The 15,571-nt window shown below is 36.7% G+C and overlaps 1 protein-coding gene across 15 annotated transcripts in view; it reads right to left on the reverse strand.

The window, feature by feature from the left end:
* Positions 1-15,571, reverse strand: part of cac (calcium voltage-gated channel subunit cacophony) — a 165,053-nt gene that overhangs the window by 102,807 nt on the left and 46,675 nt on the right. For 2 of the 15 annotated variants that reach the window (XM_089171709.1, XM_089171710.1), the window contains exons 1-2: positions 1,021-2,424; positions 417-580 (exon numbers count right to left, since the gene is read on the reverse strand). The exons of 11 other annotated variants lie outside the window; for them this stretch is intronic. The gene's annotated coding sequence lies outside the window, so the exon portion shown is untranslated. Of the gene's footprint in view, positions 1-416; positions 581-654; positions 783-1,020; positions 2,425-15,571 lie in introns of those variants that run through there. 2 more of the 15 variants (XM_089171711.1, XM_089171712.1) reach the window with 2 other exon arrangements.

Genomic DNA, 15,571 nt, shown 5'->3' on the forward strand with positions numbered 1-15,571 from the left:
AGGAACAACAGCAGTTATTGACTATAATCGAATACTATTCGAAGATAATAATAAGGTTACGTGTTCGCGTACGTACGGTGAGCACGTTGTCGTCGTCCTTCGGTCACTTTCGCAACGTATTTGTTAAATGGGTAAATTGAAACGTTCATCATAGTGTACGAGAGAGAGAGTTTTTTAAAGGTTTTATCAACCGAGGATTGATCGACAAGAAATATAGGCGAGGGAAACTAACGCGAGTATCGAAAATATTTCAAGAGTATTTTTTGGGACATGGGTTTTTTTTAAAGATTAAAAAAAGTTAGGCAAAATAGGGGGATGGAGGAGGAGGAGGAGAGAAATAAACGGGGCCACGGGGCGATAGAGAAAAAGAGAGAAGAGCTAGAGGGACGCAACCGCTCCGGTTTCGCTGGACTCACCTCTAGAGGGAGGCAGGGGCTGGATGCGGCCATGTTCCTACATGCGTTCGAGCCTCTGCCCTGTTGGCGATTCCCTCTTCGTGCTGAGGCACCACTTTAACAAAAATGCACTAAAACACTCGACTCCGTAGTCGATTCCCTCGAAGCGGAACACTTTTTTAGCCCTTAACAAAGAAAAAATACACCACGTTTACACCTTCTCTTTTGGCTCTTCTATTCTTCTCTTCTTCGCACGCACCGGCCGCTCTCTCCTCCACCTCCTCCTCCTCCTCTTCCACCTTCTTCTCCACCTCCTCCTACTTCTCCTTCTTCTCCTCCCTTACTTCTCGTGCGCAAAACGACCACCCGAAGAAAGAGAGAGAGAGACTAGAGAGACAGAGAGAGAGAGGGAGAGAAGAGGGTTGAGAGTTAGAAAAGGAAGGGAAAGAAAGTTACAGAAAGAGAAAGAGAGAAAGAGAGGGTGAGAATGAGAGAACACACGTATACACAAAACTATCTCGCTTCGTTTTCTTTCACACAGACACCAAAATTTTCCCTCTCTCTCTCTCTCTCTCTTTCTCTCTCTTCCCAGAATAACCTCCCCCTCTGTTTCTCTCTTTCTTACTTTGGCGATATCTCTGCGCAACCTCCGAACAGCACTACCTTCCTTTTCTTCTTCCTCGTCTTCGTCGAGCTCCCTTCCTTTCGTTCTTCCTCTTTGCCGACACACAACTACCTCCACCAGCACGTTCACTTCTTCCTTCTCGGCGAAGCCGCGACACACCTGGCCACTCTCTCTTCTTCCACTCCCGATAACCGTCCGCTTTCCGCTCGTTTTCGCCTTCTCCTCCTCTTCCTTTTCCTCTTCCTCTTCCTCTTCCTCTTCCTCTTCCTCCTCCTCCAGTACCACCTCCACCTCCTTCTCTTCCTCCGCCGCCCTCTCTCGTCCTCCTCCTCGTCGTCGACGTCGACGTCGTCGTCAACCACCGCTGTACCACCGGCGCATAACAAACACTTTTAGAGCCGTCACCGTTCTCGGCTCTGATCCCACGACGACGACGACGACGACGAACGACGACTCCGATCCAACAACGATGGCCTACGAGGAGGAGACAAATACAAAAATCACGAGGACGACGACGACGACGACGACGACGACGTTGACGACGAGACAATCGCGATTATGTTGATAATCTTGAATTATATTTATGTTGACGTCGACGACGACGACGACGACGACGACACGACTTAAACTTAGACTTAGGACTTAGACGAAAACGAAGAACAACGGCAGTAGCAACGGCACCCACAAACACGAACACGTCGATGTGAACGAGGAGTTCGTCGGTCGACGTAACGACTATACACTACCACCACTACCACCACCACCTCCACCACCACCACCACCACCACACCACGACGAATAAGGGAAAGAAAAAGAAAGAGAGAGATGGATTGAACGATAGATATAATGTAAAAGAAAGGTAGTTAAGTTAAAGAAAAAAGGACACACTGATCGACGAGTAGCACACACACCTCTCACATTCGCGAGCAAACGAAAAGAGGAAGAGAGAGATAGATAGAGATAGATAGATAGACAGAAAGAAAAAGAGAGAGAGAGAAAGAGGGAGGGAGTATCCAATAAAAAGAAAAAAGAGAAATATAATGAAATAGATTAGGAATAAAAGGGTAACTCGCGTTCGAGCCCTAAAACACTTTGAAAACGTCTGGAAAGGTCGAAAAAACGTCGATGAGATAGATGCACGTCTCGCGGATTGCGCAGCCGGCGCTCACCTCCTTACTTTTCTTTTCTTTTCTTTTCTTTTCTTTTCTTTTCTTTTCTTTACTTTACTTTACTTTACTTTACTTTACTTTTCTTTTCTCTTCTCGACTATATATCCCGACTCGGTCTCTCGGTCCCTTTTCACTCGGCCAGAAGTTCAAACACTACCTACGTTCTTCTTCCCCGAGCGTCGAAGCTCGTGGCCACAGCGGGACGATCGCTCGACTACGCTCTCTCGCGTTTCCACCACTACCTCCCAATTTACCCTCCCTCTAGTGCTCTTCTTTCCACCCCTATATTCATCCCCCACCACTTAGACGTAGACGTAGTCGTTGTGTTGTCGTCGTCGTCGTCGTCGTTGTCGTCGTCGTGGATTCCCAATACCAACGCGGTTCACTACTACAACTTTATCGTCGCGATGATTTTCAATCTTTTCGTCTCTTTCTATCCAAAAGAGCTTCTCTCGTGACACGGGGTCCTAACCAACCAACCCTTAACTCTCTCTCTTTCTCTTTTTACTCTACCAACTATCTCTATCTCTTTTCTTTATTCTAACTTACACTCTGCATAGATGCTCGTGGTATTCCTTCCTTTACTTCGACCGGTCACTGTATACACTATCCATGAGTGTTAAATGTGCGTAAGTATACGTTTACTTCTATATATCTGTATATTCCTTCTTTGTCTCTCCTATACACTTGCAGTCCCTTCCAATGTTTGATTTCAGGAACGTGTCCTCGTTAAAACGTACCCCGCTATCTCGATTAAACGACTAAAACTAAAGTACAAACGAATATTCAAACTCTTCATGTGACCTCGACAAGATGCGCGTAAACACATGTGTGCCGCCGGTATATTAGATCTTACAAATGTCTTAAGTAAAATTAAACTAATGTAAACATACCGATCGTTAGCTTCAATCGTTTCGAAGATCGTCCCGTTAAACTTTGAAAATTTATGTCAATATTCGATTACGACATATCGATTGAGGAGGGGGACGAACAAAGGAACTTTTTCTTCGCATATTTCTCGCGCGCTTTTTCAAAGCTCAAACTTGCGAGTATAACTCGATTAGTCGCCAATAGTTGGCTCTGCTCTCGACGAGACACACGAGTGGTATGCGTAAAGATACCTTGCGCGTAACCGTGCTTTCCCTCTTATTGGTGTGCTTCAAACCTATATTACTGAAGGGGTTTTAACGGTGCATGCGCTTTCCTGCCGAAACAGAAAAACGGGGGATGAGCTGCTTTCGAGTTGGCACGAGCGTCCAGCGAGAATTCGGTGCCCCTACCTTCTTTAACCTACCTTACTTTGTGAAAAATATCTGAGAGTTTAGTTTCTCATCAAATCTATTCACAAATCTCTTATTCTTCCACTTACTCGCTCGTATACACACACACACACAGACACTCACACATATACATATCCTCTCTTCCTCTCTAGTTCTTACCCTATTTTTACCATATTTTTTTTCTTTAGCGTGAGATCGTAGTCTTAAAAAAAGATTCCCTATAGTTTTGCTAAAAGCTGTTAGAAAAGAAACTTAAAAAAAAATTCAAAGAAAATTAGATAAATTTGAAGACGTTGGCGCAGAGATAGTGGAGCGGTTCAACGATCCCGTTGCACGAAGAGTGCTAATTGCCCTTGCCAACGAAAGGAGGTAACGGTCGGGTCGCTGCTAGACGACGACCGCGATAAATTCCGTGGCTAACTCTCTCACCCTCAATCTCTGTCTCTGTCTATCCTATTATCTTTCCTCCTTTCTCTCTCTCTTTCTTTGAATGCTCGTTACATTCGCTGACCGTTTTCTCCTAATCGAGAGGAAGCTGCTCTCTCGGCTAGCGCACTCCCAAGACCCGAAATCGATCGAATGCTTTCTCTCCCTCTCTCTCTCTCTCTCTCTCTCTCTCTTTCTCTGTCTACTTCTTTTCGTTTTCTCTTCGTATTTCGCGCCTCTTCTTAACGCACCAATAGCTATCGTATAAAAAAATTCACTTTCGTTAATCTTATTTCTTTCCTTTTTTTTTTTGTTTTTTATTTTAATCAAACGTTCTTACATTTGTCATAGTAATTTTCACGAAAATGTTTCATTGATTTCCTCGTGGAAAAGGAAGAAGAAGCAATAAAAATTGAAGAAAGGAAGGAATAAAGTTCCACGCGAGACTCCACTGCGGGTTAGAAATTATGAGACTTTAAATCCGTAAGAATAAGAGAAAGATGGCTGAACTAGCAACGAATGAAAAAGAAACAGAAAGATAGAAAGAAATATAGAAGAAGAGAACGATGTTCTATACTCCACCATCATCCTCGTCGTCGTCGTCGTCGTCGTTGTCGTCGTCGTAGTCGTGGGTACGAAGAGGAATGGGGTAAGGGTGGGGGTGGAACAGAGGGCGGCGTTCTGGGTTTCTGGGTTCGACTCCCTCCCTCCCCCTGCCGCGAACTTCGGAAAGGCTGGTGTGTGCGGCGAATGTGGAACAGTAGGTCAGCGCACTCCGTGACCCCCGCCACGGCCTACCCCTCCTCGGTGCATACACCCTGATGCGATACGTACGACCCCTCTCTATTTCTACCACCCTTCCTTCCTTCCCTTTCATCCTCTCTCTTCCCCTTGCTTTCCACCCCCTCTAACCTCTCCTACCGATCGCGTTACCTTACGCTTACGTTACTATGCGCCGAGTACATCAAACCATACGCACATTCTAACTGATTCTTCATTCTTTTCGATAAATTATTGTCTTTGTCTCTTTCTCTCCTTTTTTATTTGTATTATTACAGTAAGTGTTTTTATAATTTTATTTAATTTGAATCATGTATTTTTTGTTTCAATATATTATTCTACAAATAAATCAAATTACAAAGTTGTTTTATGTGCCTGTATAGAAAAGAATTGATTATCTTTTTTCTTTAGAAGCTAATTGTTAAATCGTAGACCTTGAAATACTAAAACGAAAGAAGAAAAGAGAAAAAAAAGGTTCTTTCATTTTTCTTGACCGATCGCGTTAAGCTAACCATAAACTTCTTTCAACCACTAACGTCTTTCTCAGATCGAAAAAGAACACGGTTATTTTTCACTTCTCACCCTCTCGTTTTCTATCTTACTGTCGCACGACGCCATCCTATCGCGCTTCTCACGGTCTATGCACGTCTATGAAAAGCACAGGAACCCTTATCGTCCGAGGGAGAGCACAGGGGGGAGAGGAATAAGCGGGGAATGTTTTACGGAAGTACGTACGTACTTTATTTATTCTCATATCATGTTCGTTTTCTCCCTTATTCTAATATTACTAGGTTGGTGCGTATGAAATGTCGAATTTTTATATGTTTTTACAAAAGCTGTTTATTTAATCAAAATATACTTCAATTTAGAATCAATAAACTCTGATATTGCATTTTTCAGACTGTTTTCATCTTCATATTATTTAGCAAGTAAAAACAGTTCCAAATATTTCAAAAAATGATAAGCTGTTTGCTGCAGAACTTCATATTTCAATTCATTTCATTTTGTAATTGTTTTTGTGATATATGCGGCCGAGCATTGTCATGGAAAACTAGTGGACCATGTTGATTAACAAGTGATGGGTGTTTCATTTTCAATTATTCATGCATCTCATCAATGTATTGGCAATACTTTTCTGAGTAATTGTCTCTCCTGTTCGAAGGAACGAGTAATGAACTAGTACACTAGTTACATTCCACCAAACAGTGATTAAAATCTTCCGTGGATGAAATGATGGTCTTGGAGTATGAGCACAAGCTTCATCCCTATCAAACCACCGAGCACACCTTTTTTCTGTTGTCGTAAAGAACCCATTTTTTATCACAGGTAATAATTCGATCGAAAAATGGCTCTCGATGTAATCGCGTTAGTAACGACGAGCATACGTTTAACCGATCCAGCTTATTTTGCTTGGTTAGTTCGTGTGGTACCCACTTATCCATTTTTTCACCTTGCCAATTTCAGAAAGATGTCGCAATATCGTTGTATGGTCAACTTTCATCCTGATAGCAAGTTCCCTCGTGGATACAGTTAGACTCGCTTCCACCAATGCCTTTAGATCATCATTTTTCACAGTTGTTTTGGGTCTTCCTCGCGGTTCGTTTTCTAGTGAAAAATCACCACATCGAAATTTTTCAAACCAACGCTGCACTTTTCGATTGTAACAGTATTCTCCTCAGACGCCTAATTTATGTTTCATGCAGCTTTTGTAGCATTATTACCAAGCTTATACTCATACAAGAAAATGACACGAATTTTGGTACAAAATTCAAAAGAAATAACAAAAGGGAATACTTTTGAGAAAATCTTCTATATTAAAATGTTACTCTGGCAATGGACAGTACGATTATAAAAGAGGTTATGTCAAAGACAAAAGCATGACGAAAATAGGAAGAGAAACGCTTGTATTGAAAAAAAAAAAACGACATTTCATATGCACCAACCTAATATTTATATTAGAGATAGTATTACGAGAAGCTCTTCTCGATCTTTCAAGGAATTATCTTCCAAGAAAATACGCACTAACACTTCAGACTCAGACTATATATAGTATAATATAACATAATCGTATGTAATATCGCGATAAAATCAATATATCTGACTAACTATGTACATGTATATATATATAGGCGCGTACACACATACACAACATATATATATATATATATAATACATATGTACGTCTTCCGATCGTCTAACGATACATTTTCCCCTTCGTTCCTATATACGTTGTTCATTTATTCAATGAATTGGAGAATCGTTCGGAACACGACATTCGACCTGCATCCATCTCTCGATACCTCGCGTGAAATTATTTCCATATCGTTTTTATTAAAAAGAAGAGAAAACGATATATATATACATTTATAAATGTATAAGTTTATCTATATACCGAACGTTAAACCGACTCCACGTCGTGAGTTGAAGTTAAACTCGAGTCTCGATTTCCCACGTGACGTTTTTTCCCTTTCGATATACTCCCTAACTTACCCTTCCATTTGAAATTTATGGAACCGCAAGCTTAGATATCCCTAACTTTCTCTTTGCTTTACTTCCTATGGTATCTACCTACAGTCACAAACATAACGCATTCACGTGTGTAGGTAGGAAATAAAAAAAATATACATATATGTATATATGTACAAAAAAGGGGTGATATTGTAGAAAAGAAGAAGAAAAAAAAAACACAATCGTAGAAAGTTTCAAGTTTCGTTGGGTTGAAAATTGAATCGTTTGAAATGGTCTCGAGAATTCATATGTATGTACGTGTGTAGCAACGTTGACGGGTTTGGTTTCGGGTCGAGCTCGATGTCGTCGTCTCGTACGTTTATTGGCTCTCTATTCTGGTCCGTTAAGAGAAAGGGAGAAAAAGAGATAGAGATATAAAGAAAGAAAAATCACTTCGGATTATACCTATTGCGAAGAACGAACGTCGTTTTTCGATATCGTGATGCCACGATGTCTGAGACCTCAGCAATTATTCTATATAATCGAGTAAGATTGAAAAAGAACAAATAGATTTTATTGAATTGATCCTTTCAAAAAAGCAACGTATAAACTGCTACGAATAAAAATGGAATAAGAATAAAAACACCTAATTAATAAATAAAAATAAAAGATATAAGGATAATCGAGTGTCAATAATTATAAAAGTAAATTTAAATGAAAAAAGAAAGAAAAAAGAAGAATTTAATAAAAAAAAAATACTTGTTATAACAATATCAATTTTAACCAAATAACTCTGTGGCGTACTCGTTTGAGAGCGGGCACCGTTTAGTGTTGTCAGAATCGAGTCATGACGAGTATACTCGTCAATTACAGAGTAAGTTGCACTGGTAAGATATTGAATCAAAAAGATAGGTTTATTTTATAAAATTGACACATTAATAAATTCGTTATGCGAACTGGTAAGAAGTTACAGACTGATCTATAGTCAGTCTGCATATGGGGAAGGTACATGAGTTCATCTTAAAATATTTATATTTTTTATTTTTTTATTTTAGTCCAGAATGGTCTAACGATATTCTAAACATCTTGAAATTTGAGAATATGTTTTGTTTTTCTCAAAAATTACAATTTAAATGGCCAATGGTTTCTACTTTATACGCATGACGAGTATACTCGTCAATACACTTCTTCATGACGAGTATACTCGTCAATCACAGTTAACTGATTAATTCAACATTTCGTTGAAAAAAATTCATTTAAATATTATTACAGAAGTTTCCGACAGACGATTCATGTGAGAATTGTGACGAGTATACTCGTCAATACACTTCTCCATGACGAGTATACTCGTCGATTTTTTAATTTTTTTTTATTAGTTAATCTAATTAAATTTTAAATTAATATTTTCACGTTAGACGATTATTGCTTGGAACAATTGAGTTTTTAAAATATCAAATTATACATGTAAAAGGAACGAAAGAAATTAGATTAAATCAAACGTACGAAATATTCAACACGAAAGGGACACGTAGATGTATATGTGTGTAAAAAAAAATATGTCCACGTGTTGAAAGATTGCTATAGAGAATATAAAAACACGCAAGGTGTATAAACGAACGTGTACGTCCAATCCGTAAATTGTTTATTCGTAAAAGGTGCGCACCCCTATCTCTCGTTGGAAAATTTTTATATACGCTTTTAACATATACTCGTGTATGTTACAAAATAAAAAAATAAAAAATAGAAAAAAATAAAAAAATAAAAAGATGCAATACCGGCGACAACCGAGTATGATCGTCCGACCGATTTACACGCTTTTGTCGCACGTGACGTCAGACGCACGGTCGACGATCGATGATATCGTCGTTTCACCTGTTATCACGATAAAATCAAGCGACTGTCGCTTATTTACGTCCATCGATCTATTTTCCGTCCGTCCGACCCGCCATTCAGACTCGAGTTGTTCCCATTTGTGATTATACAAGAAGACGAGAGAGAAGACCTTTCAAATCTGATCATCGTTAACTTCCACTGACAAAATTTTTCAAATGTATCATTGTTTAATCATTTTTTTCTTAATAGATCAACAACAAATATAAACGAAATATCCTAGAAAGAGAGAGAGAGAGAGAGAGAGAGAGAAGCAGAGAGAGAGAGAGAGATGATAAGATAAGGAAGAATCGAAAAAAGAAAAAGAAATTAGTAAGAAAGTCAAGGAGGAAGATGACCCGGTATCGGCGACCTGCAGGTGCAGAAAACTTGACCGACTTTTCGAGGCGCACGCGGCGCAGGGCGACCCAGATTCGACTCCTGTCTCCCCCTCCTACGAGCTTTAACGGCACCACGCCGCACGACCAGCAGCCACAGCCCTTGCCAGGAACCCCCCGTGCTCAGAGCCCTCCCATAACCTACAAATCCCCATGTAGCTTTCGTCGGTGTCTCTTTTCGAATTGAGGTCAACCTCCTGTGTGTTCTCCCTTTTATTCTTTTTATCTTGAAAAAAAAAAAAAAACGGGAACTAAATCGATTCAACTTTTACAATTTTATATTCATTTATTTAATTATAATAATAATAATAATAATAATAATAATATCATATAAGAAACTTTTATTTTTAGTTCTTTTTTTTTCTCTGCAATTAAATGCAGAATCAATTTATAAAAATAATTGTTTAAATTTTAACTCGTTTATGAATAAAAAGTAATAACACTGACTGAACAATTATTTATAAGTACTCATTACAAAAAAATAAGAGATAAAAAAAAAAAAACTAGGGAAAAGATTGAACAACTCATGGGACCAAAATCCCTGATTACTAAAGTGAAAGTTAACGAAGAGGATGTCTCGAGGAGATAGATCGATAATTCGATGCGAAACCTTAACGACAAATTAATGAACCTATCCACGGCTAGAATATTCATTATTTACCAAAGTATCGATTACTGATGCTTCCTTTTTAAAAAGCTTTTCCGCCCTCGTTATCGAACTCGTATTCTCCATAAAAAGTAAAAACAAACAAAATAAAAGAAAAAATATAAAACCCTCCAATAAGCATTCTTATTGCTTGCATCTTTTCTTGCTTGCATCTTTCTAGTTTTCAGATTGACGTGTCTCATTAACGTTTCCGTACAATCTAAACAAGTTTATCTTAAAATAGATGTTGATTTTCTAAGAAACATGAACGTTATCGAAGTACTTTATCGATATCTTTAGGCTACAGATATGTGGGTTGGAGAAAGTAATGGTGGTGGATTTTAAAATATGATCGATCCTTTCTCTCTCTCTCTCTCTTTCTTCTTGGAGGTTCATTCACGCAAAAATCATGAACGATAGCCAACGCTGAAGTAAACTTCGGACAAACCGCAGAAACAAAGTGGAGGGCGGCAAGCTTGCGTTTGTTAAACTATTATTAGAGTTATCAGCAGCATAGGTATCACGTGACGTACGCTACTCGCCAGAAATTATTGCCCCAATTATCTTAATTACCGCGGTCTATGCGCTTTTTCGTGCACGACCACGACCACGACCACGACGATGTTGAAACAAAAAAAAAAAAAAAGAGAAAATTATGGGAAATACAAAACGAAAAAAAAAAAATACAAAATAAATAAACCAAACTCGTCCACACGTTTTCCACTGACAATGAGAAAAAAAGAGAATGAGAAAAAATCGATCAAGTACTGGTGTATCGCGTGCACTCAGATAGTGTCAACGCGAGGATGTTAGAAGAAAGATCCCCGCTGCAAGCAAGCATGCATTAAGTTCTATTCTTTTCATTTCTTTTATTCTTTTTTTCTTTTTCTTTCCCCTAACAATTTTTTTCTCTACCACCCTTGAACAGTTAACTGTGGCGTCCTCGTTTGAGAACGCACACTATTTTGTGTCGTCAGAATCAAACCATGACAAGTATACTCGTCAATCACAGAGTGAGTTGCACTAATAAGATATTGGATCAAAAAGATGGGTTTATTTTATATAATTGACACATAAATAAATTCGTTGTACGAACCGGTAAGTTTTTTTTTCAATCGGTGCATACAGGGACGCATAAGTTCATCTCAAATTATTTATATTTTTTATTTGTTTGTTTTATTCCGGCATAGGCTCAAAATATTCTAAACATCTTGAAATTTGATAATATGTTTTGTTTTTCTCAAAAATTACAATTTAAATAGCCAATGGTCGCTACTTTATACGCATGACGAGTATACTCGTCGATCATAGTTAACTGATTAATTCGACATTTCGTTGAAAAAAATGTATTCAAATATTATTACAAAAGTTTCAGACAGACGATTCGTGTGAGAATCGTGACGATTATACTCGTCGATACACAAAATCATGCCATTTCTACATGACGAGTATACTCGTTAATCACAGTTAACTGGTTAACCATCCTCCTCTTCTTCCTCCTCCACTTTATCCTTAACTGAGCTCTAAAGTTTTTTTCTTTTATTTTCTTTCTTTTCTCTTCATAACCAGAAACTAACATTCTTACATAGAATAATTTGAATTCACTTTAATTCCGCTTGTCTTATTTTTCTCTCTTTCTCTCAGCTCTCGTTTGGATAAAAATGAAAGATAGAATAAATGAGTCGTTTATTTTGAAAGTGACCTAACTCCATTTTCCAAAAGAATCGAGAGAGCTACATTTTTACATGATCTTTTCATTTTAAAGCAATTTGTTACAAATATATTTAAAATCATGAAGATTTTGTAATAAGAAAATTTGCCGATCAACGGAATGATTAAAAGTTTATTTTAAAAGTGGCCTAAATCCATTTGTCAATTATTATTTTCCGGTTGAACCTGGTTATTGTACAACTTCATGTTATGTATCAATAAAGCATTTGAGGTTGCTTATATTCCGAGTAAATATGATAATACTTTATTGTAAATAAAATGAGACAAGAAGATTTTATATGAACAAAATTATTAAATGACGTAATTATTAAAAAGGAAAAGAATTTTGATAAAGAATTAATAAACTGCTTAAAAATATGTTGGATGCGTTTTGTCAGAAATGAACCGTATCAAATTTCCTTTAAGACATCGATGAATGAGAATGAAAATTTTGAAGTCCTGAATTTTTTACCACGTTGGGGTAGACCAAGAAAGTTCGAAAATATTGTATTGACACCACTATATAAAAATATCAGACAAATTACAACAGCAAAATTCAAGGACATAATTGACCAATTACGATATATACCACTGGAATATCATGATTTCTTCAAATCCCTTTCACACACACCAAATGTAGATGAATAGTAAAATCTTTTGTAGGTTATGTTTGTAATTTTGTACTTTATGTAGTTAAAAAATGTTTTGAATCGCATAAATTATGTTTCTGAAATGTTTTAAAAATATGTAAAATAAATTGGGTATTGTTTCTTTCAATTTGAGTCATCTGAAATTATGTTGAATGGAGTTGGGTTTCTTTGAAACTTTATAACAAATCAGGTTGTTAATTTTGAAAGTTGCCTAACTCCATTCATGATTAGAAAACGCATATTAATTGCCACTATTTTAATAAAAATATAAATTTAACACTTTTAGATACACTTAAGCCGTATAACTCATTAGTATCTGGTACATATATTTTTCATTGCATTAACACTCTAATGGCCGCACGTGTATACAGTCAAACGTTGTCAAAGGCCCGTCAATATTTTTCAACAATTAATTTAAAAAAAACTTTATTGTCATTCACGAAAAAATTAACATAGAACAAAAAACAACAATTTAACAACAAAATTAATTTTATATATAATTTTAAATATATATAAAATTATAAATAAAATAACGGCCAATGTTCCGGCTATCATACACATGTTGTGTGAGTGGCCATTAAAGTGTTAAAACGCAAACCCTTCAATATCTTGATTCAAACATAAATGGAGTTAGGCCACTATCAAAATAAACGGCTTGAATATTCAACTACAAATTAATTCGCAAGTATCAATTTTTTGAGATAAGAAATTACGTTTCTAATTTTAACGTAATCTGGACACTTTCAACCATAAACAAAAGTTCCATACGAGAGACCAGATACGAGTTATGTCTATTCATAGTAATCGTTATTAATTGTCCACGTATTTTTGTTCCTTTCTTTTTGAAAAGATGAAAAGCATTTAAACGTACCGCGTTACTTACGTGGAATATTCTATGAAAGTAAAGTCGGTCGAAAAAAAATCTAGGGTAGAGAAAAAAAGGAAGAGGGGCATGTATAAAATTAACCTAACTACTCTTTCATTCTCTCTCTTTCTCTCTCTCTCTCTCTCTCTCGTCATTTTAAACGAACGAGCGAGCCTCTTATCCGAACCGTTCGAGAAAGAAATCGTCGTATTTTTCTAATGGAAGAGACACCAGAGAAAAGGATGATAGATAAAACGAGTAAAATAAAAGAAAAAAAAAAGAAAAAAGAGGAAAGAAGGGAGGGGGCTGTACAATGAGCTTTCGAAGAATCCTAGTTGGAGTTCTTCTTGATTACACTTTCCTTTAGCGCCCTTTCGTCGCCGTTACTTTCATATTGTCCGTTGGAATTCAGCCTTAGCTACTTCCGGTGAATGTGAGTTCGCGCAAGCTCGTACAAACTCGCGTGCTTCCAAGGGAGACAATATGTGCAATGAGCCAAGCTACGTTTAGAGAATCTTCATCATCATGTTCGTGCTGGTAGACCTTCATTCCGTGATGGTATCGTGGACCTGTATGTTGGAGGGTGTACCAAAGGGACAAAAGGAAAGAGGGAGAGGGTTGGGGGAATGTCGTGTGCCAGCTCAAAACGGGGTAGTGTTGGACTCCTCGTGCTGGCAAAGCTTCCAGAGAATATGGAACGTCGAACTCTCCTGGACTGCTTATATATATATATATATATATATATATATATATATATATATATACATATACCCTTTTCTCATCCTCCTTTCCCTCTCCTTTTCGCGACATAACCGACCTCCTCCAACATATTCGCGAACAAGCGCGTAGACTCGTATCTACTCGTGTCTTCTGATTTTGGATCGAGAATTTCGTAGATTGTATCGTTAATCATACGTCTCACAATGGAAGATGGATGCAATTTCAACTGCTTTTGAATCCAAGGACGTTAGTTATTAGGATTATTATTCATTTACGCGATTAATTGAAATATCATTTGTATTTATTTTAATATATTAACACTTTAATGGCAACTCAGACAACATGTGTGTGATAGTTGTAACAACCGTTATTAGCCGTAATTTATTTATAACTTTTTATTATATATTTAAAATTATATAAAATAAAATTTGTTGTTAAATTGTTGTTTTTTTTATGTTAATTTTTTCGTGAATTTAAAAAAATTTTTTTACATTAATTTTTGAAAAATATTACCAAGCCCCTGGTGACGTTTGACTGCGTACACGTGCGGCCTTTAAAGTGTTAATAATTCGTGGAATCAATTGCATTTTAATTTTATTGAATCGTTCAAAGTATTCGAAAAAATGTAAACAAACAATTGCACTTAAAAATTGTTCGAATGATTTTTAATTAACACTTTAATGGCAACTCAAACAACATGAGTGTGATAGTTGTAACAACCGTTATTAGCCGTCATTTATTTATAACTTTTTATACATTTAAAATTATATAAGATTAAATTTGTTGTTAAACTGTTGTTTTTTTTATGTTAATTTTTTCGTGAATTTAATAAAAATTATTTAAATTGATTGACAACGTTTGACTACGTAAAAAGTGTTAAATTAAAGTGTTAATAATAATTATTTGATGATTAGTTCTAAAAAATTTCAAAATATACAATAGGATACTCTTAAAATTTAAAAAAAAATATTGATACAAATTTTGTAAATAATCTAATAGAAAAAAAATAATCATGAGACTTTTATAGACATCTTCAAAATTGTTTAAAGATTCAATTACCCTTTTGTCAAAGATACGATTTTTCAATTGCAAGAACGTCGAAATTCTTTTCGTCTTGTTCAGTAAACGTTCCTACGCCTCTGTATCGACACATACTACGCTTCGAGCGAATAACACACAAAAAAAAAAAAGAAAGAAAGAAAGAAATAAGAGGTAGGCTGCACACAATGCATAGATGCAGTTTACACGTATACACAGTTACACAAATGTGTGAGTAAATAACACATATGCCTACCTAGCATGAACACTTTCTATAGAACATCATTGTTTTGATCATCACGTTGTTCTCGTTTCTTCGAATGAGAGAAATAGAAGAGTCATAAAGGATTCATAGAAATAAGATAAATGAATTGGTAATAGGAATGGAAAAGGACTGTCTGTATCATTTCGTGAGATCCTCATGAGTTTATTGAAACAACATCACCTATGTACCCTCCCTATTCACCGTAATTGCACGATAAAACAAATCTAACAAGAGATACGAAAATACAAAATGAGAGAGAGAGAGAGAAAGAGAGAGATGAAGAAACT

This window comes from Polistes dominula, unplaced genomic scaffold (genome assembly GCF_049000335.1).
Source record: "Polistes dominula isolate Pdom_NZ unplaced genomic scaffold, Pdom_raw_medaka contig_84, whole genome shotgun sequence".
Taxonomy (NCBI): domain Eukaryota; kingdom Metazoa; phylum Arthropoda; class Insecta; order Hymenoptera; family Vespidae; genus Polistes; species Polistes dominula.